Below are 6,000 nucleotides of genomic sequence, written 5' to 3'. Positions count from 1 at the left end.
GCCTTTCTGCTCTAAAGCAGTCTGCAGTGTGCTGGCACAGCCCTCTATGACTCTGTTGCCATAGCTTGTGCCTACTGTGCATGGCTGCTCCACCCACAGGAGTGAAGACCCATGCCCTGGGCTCCTGTTTGCCACCCTGCTCACTGTGTTTCATTGCTGAAGTGACCATCACCTGGCCCAGGTCAGTCTCTGCCTTGGCTGCCCCCTCGTGCTGCACAGCCACATGGCCAGGCTCACCACGATGTCTGAGGCCCTCTGCCACCACATTGGAGTCCTTTCACATGACCTGAGCCACCTTCCAGGAGTTCATTGATCAGCTCCACCCACATCTGGAGCAGCAGGCAACAACTGTACATCTCCCCTCCACACAGACTCAGTGGGCAATCGCCCTGCTCAAGCTGGCCACACCCACCAGCCTGCACTACAGCAGCCACCTCTTCAGAGCGGACAAGGCAGCCACTAAGGAGGCCATCCTGGAGGTCTGTGGCACCCTCTAGGACCATGCTCCAGGTAAACAACCTGTTGGAGGTGGGGTGGGGGAGGGAGTTCTGCATCCTTGGCTTCCCCCAGTACATTGCATCCCTGGATGGGACCCATATCCCCATCACATTCCTGCCTCATGGTGGCCACTCCTACTACAGCTGGCTGGGCTTTCTCTCCATCATGCTGCAGGCCGTTGTTAATCACTGCAGTGCCTTCAGCAACATGAGCACCAGTTGGGAGGACATTGCCCACAATGCCCATGTGTTTTGGAATTCTGCCCTGCCAGCCCTGAGTTGGCACTTCATGCCAGGGGTGCCAGACCCCCAGGTTGGCAAGGTGGTGGTCCTGCCCCTCTTAATTGGGGCCCCACCAACCCACTCTGCCCCGGGCACCTGAGACCTTACACCAGCCAACTGGATCCCTACCAGGCACAGTTCAACAGGTACCTGGGCTGGACCTACATGTTGGTGAAGCGTGCCTTTGGTTGCCTGATGGGATGCTGGTCAATCCTCACTGCCCACCTCAAGGGTGTGGAGACCAACATCCCCTGGTCTCAACCTGTGTGCTGCATAACATTTGTAAGGCTCAGGAGGACCTCTTCCATGGGGCTTGGGTGGAAGAGGCATAATAGGTGGAGGACACCTGGCACAGTACAGTGACAACAATGCCCCCCCACCCCCGAAGCCCCAGGTAAGCTGCACACCTGGAAGCGGTGTCCAGGGCACCGGGTGTGCGATATACTTGCAGACCAACTGCTCTGACACTCCCTGTTCTAAGCCACCTGGATGGTTGGCCATGGACCCCAGCCCTACTGCGCACGCCCAGCACCATGCTCACTGCAGACGCTTTTCTTGAAAGCACTTTAATCCCCTCCAAAAACACAGAGCCCCTCTCCACTCCCTTCTTAACAACAGACCAGAAAGCCCCTCCCTCCCCCAACCCACAGAACTCCATCACAAATAAAGCACCCTCTTCTCCATACAGACTATGTACAGTTTGCTCTATGTGCCCTCCCGGGGTGGGAGGCAGTGGGGTAGAGAGGCCTGACAGGGGGACAGGTGCCCACTATCCTGGCTTCTGGTCCCACCACCATGGGGGCACACATGCAGTGAGGCCAGTGGATGTGGGGCTTCCCTGTGAGTAAGGGCACCTGCTGCTGCTCTGCTGGCACAATCAGCTTCTCCTCGTGCAGCCAGTGGCCAAAGCCATCAGGGCATGCATACATGTGGGCAGCTACTGCTCCAAAGCCACATGGAGCCAGGGTGAGCACACACTTGGATAGGGGATCCAGCTGGTGGGGACCCTGGGATGGGTGCTAGGACAGGGGGACCTGGCCTCTGGAGGCACCACTGTACCTCAACTGAAGCCCACTGGGGGGGATTGTGGCTGGGAAGTGGGAGACTGCTAGGGGGCAAACTAGGCTAGGACCAGGGATTGGGCCATAGGGGCATGAAGGTGACCACCAGAGCCAGGACAGTGTTTAGCATCCAGCAGTCCTTCTCCATGGCCTCCACTTCCCTGGCCATCACAACAGCCTGCTACTCCCAAGCCTCCACCATCCTTTCAAGGAGGGTGATGTGCCTCTCCTCAAGGGCCAGGAGTCCATCCATGAATGCCTGGTCTGTCCTGTCCTTGTCTAGCTCACACGTGACCCATTCCCACTCATGTGAAAAGTTCTCTTTGTGCCAAGACCTCAAGTCTGCCAGCCACTCCTCCACCATGGTGACCAGCCAGTCCAGCAGCTGGATATAGTCCTAGATTCACCACTGCCGGAGCCAGCACATACAGAGGGACCTGGCCAAGATTGGCAGTGACGCTGATGGTGCATCCCTTCTGGTGCCTCTCCCCTGCGTGCAGCTGCTGGACCAGTAGAGCCAAGAGAAAGAGGTTGTTTGTGAGAGTTTGCAACATTTTTGAGATAACATGCACTATACCCGGGGGCTGTATGCTGCCTAGCCTTAGATCGGGGATCTTGTGTGCACAAGTGCCCAGGGACCATATAGTAAGTCAGCCAGGCAGGCCCTGCCACAGGTGGCCTCTAGCCGAGCCCCACATCCCCACTCACTCCACAGGGGCAGGTGGGATGCTTGGTGCTTACCACAGACAGCCTTCCTTCCCTGCCCCCTTCTCAGGCTGGGACAGGCCTGGCTTTGGGCAACACCTGCTGCCAGTCTCAGATCCACTCACCCACTTCTCCTCATGCAGGCCAGGCCATCTCTTTCATTGTCACTAGGTCAATGGTGCCTGGGCTTGCGGGGCAAGGAGCTGCAGGGGGTGCACCCCCCACTATCTCTGCAGGGGGTGTCTTTGGAGAGGCCCCCAGGACAGTCTCCTCCATGCATGCCCTGTACCCTGAGTATGCCCCTGGTGAGAGTTTCCTGGGTGCGCCATGATGCGTTTTGCACAGACTGAGGGGTGCCTGACCCACTACACCCTGAATCTGCTCAGTGTCTCTTTATAGAGAAAAAATATAAATACCATATTCAAGTTACAAAGGCCCCAATTTGGTCTCAGAGGGTGCATCTACACATGCAATTAATGCAATGCAATAAACTCCAGATCAGTTTGAGCCAGAGTGAACTGCTTCCAGGTTCAGTGTGTACACGTGCCTGAGACAGCAGCAATCTGAGCCAAGGCAGAGCAGGTCCCTGGCTGGCTGGGCTGACTGGATGTAACTGATGCCCCTGTTCAGCATCTACACACTTGTTTCAGTGCAGTAAAGTACTCCACCATAAGATAGTATTAGGTGCAACTATACATGCGCTTTACTGCATATACTCAAAAGCAAACCAATTTGATCATCTAGGTAACTAACACTCTCCTAAACAGTGTTATGGTTCAGTTTGTGTTGGAGAAGCACCCACAGGTAAAGTTACAAGTTACACTTAGACCATACTAAGGGCACTTAAAATGCAAGCAGCTACATATTAAAGCCTATTAATCCTTAACTCTAGCTAAGTGCCCTCTAAACATCTCAGAGTTATGCCATTTCAGGAGAAAGTTAAGTCTGGGCCATGCTACCTAGTTTGTGTTAAGGTAACTACAGTCAGCTCCATAGAGAAAAAATGAGCAATTTGCAGTCCTCCAGTATCCCAGGGTGCACTGTTTCCAGCCTTGACCCTCCAACCCAGAGCAGAAATAGAGCCCAGGTGTCCTGGTTGATAGCCATGCCACTGCTCACCAAATCTTTAGTGGCAAATCAGAGCTATGTAGACAAGAATTAATATTACCCCTTAACATGTAACTGCTCACAGCATGTTCTAAACTTAACACCACTTAATATTCCACAAATTCAGTATGGTCTAAGTGTAACATTTAACTTAACCCTAGGCCTGGAAAGAAACATAATCCATGAAGTTTGATTTGAGTAAGCCTAATTCAACTCAACAGTACTAAATTCAGCTCATGAATGCAGTATCAATGCTTACTATTTATCAAATAGCCTGTTGGTTAAAGTATTTGTCCAGGCAATGGAAGACCCGGGTTACAGGCCCACATTACTTGGGACCCTTTAAATGAACATCTTCTGCTTCCCAGAGGAGTGTTCTAATGGCTAGGCTACAGAATGGTCCAGAAGGTGGGCATACCCTCCTACTAAAACTGGGTAGTGGGCAACCATGTGTCATAGGGTCTGCTAATTTCAATAGGAGCTGGAACTGGCTCATTAACTACTAGGTCCACTGTGGAAATAAACGCAATCAGCACTTCTCAAAATATGGGGAATGGAGACATATGTGCAAAGGCATAAAATACTTCTTGTGCGGTAAATTTTTTAGGAGAAAAAAGATCAATGGAGTACAATGTATCATCTATCAAGATGGACAAATTTCTGGGTAAAGAATTGTGTTCCTAAGTAAAGTTCTTATCTTTGACTTTTCCCTGCAACAGCACCTGGTAAGAAAAAAGAATTGTTTGTCTTGTTCTACTTTATTTCACAGGAATAAAGTAGATAGCAAAACAGACATGATAATACTCTTTCTCTAATGAGTAAGGTAAACAGCTGTCTCTCCAGCTCTGTTTATACTGCTGAGACATCAACAAAAGTAAAGTGTACCATATTTTGAGTATGTATGAAGACACTGGAATAAATAATTCTAAAAGTGGATTAGTAATATTTTGCATCTACATTTTATTTGAATAAGTTATTGTTTTGCGTTGATTGTACTGGTTCTTCCTGTTAATAGCTGTATACAATCATATTATGAAAGAAATGAGTTCTGTCACTTCAGAACAGATTGGAAGTATTTTAAGCCAGGTCCTCATGGGCCTGTGTTCAATGTATCTGAGCAGGAAAGATTCCCACAAAAATGGAGACCTCAAAATTTTTCCCATTCTTCAGGAAAACAGGTAAGAAAGAAACAAACTCTATAGCCCACAGTCTGGTGGTTATGAGTACTGGTGATTTAATGACTTGTTCCAATCCTTTCTCTGCTATTTACCCACATCCCAGTTGAGAAGTCTAACTGCCAGAAAATGTGTTATTTTGGAATACACCCCTCCCCCTCTGGAGGTGGGAAACATTTCCCAATGATTCTCCACCCCATCCTCTCCAAATTTAGCACATTCCTACAAAACGCTGCACCTTTTCCAAATTAGCATTTACTCCCCTGTTCCCCTCCCCCACAAAAATAGAAATGTCAAAAATATTGATAATGGGTGTGAGGTGTATGTGTGTATCACATCCACTGCTCTCTGTGGGCTTCTGACTGGGAGATGAGGGCACACCTGGTTCCTGAGGAGGACCGCCTGCAACAAGAATCCACAAAGAGCCATGAACTGCATGTGCCAAATCTTCCAAAAATAGGCTTTGTCACTGAAAGTGTAACAAGTGTACATATAAGTTTGGCACCCTAGCTATAAGGATATACACCTTCAAAGACTTCTGGTGGGCCAGATTGCAAGCCTTCTGACTCAACTGATATGCACTATATAAGCTGACTCATTAAATTCAGGGAGACCATTCCAGTTTGGGGTAAATAGAAGGGCAGAGGAAACAGGGGAAGGAGTAGAGAAAGTCAAGGGAGAAGGACTGGAGCAAGCTTGGATTGGATATACAATATCCCTTGATGCATGAGCATCTTTAAAGCTAGCAATTGTTTGCACCCTTGCTGAAAAGAAAAAGTAAGGGGAGAGGGACCCAAAAACTATCATTTACATTCTAAGCCAACTGAACAAAATGTATCGCTACCTCAGCAATATTTTTGTTACTACCAGCTTCTGCAACTGCTTTAGAATTATTGTTGGATATGTATTCAAGAAAAAACAGCATTCTCTGATCATTTGCTAGCATTCCTACAGATTTGTAGTTTTAATTCTGAAAAGTGCAGTCTGTTACTAACGAGCCTTGTAGCTACTTAGATATTCTACGATCGCATTATAATCATTTCTTTCTATCACAGATAAATCACATTTAGAAAGTCTATACATTTTATTAAACTTCAGCATGATCTTAAAAGATTTCAGGATTCATTATTGTGCATCATAATTCTACAGTCACCAGGATAAAGTGGTAGGTTT

Source organism: Crocodylus siamensis, chromosome 3 (genome assembly GCF_052110815.1).
Source record: "Crocodylus siamensis isolate JL-2025a chromosome 3, ASM5211081v1, whole genome shotgun sequence".
Lineage (NCBI taxonomy): Eukaryota > Metazoa > Chordata > Crocodylia > Crocodylidae > Crocodylus > Crocodylus siamensis.
The sequence above is the reverse complement of the archived record's forward strand: the minus strand, read 5'-3'. Positions refer to the sequence as shown.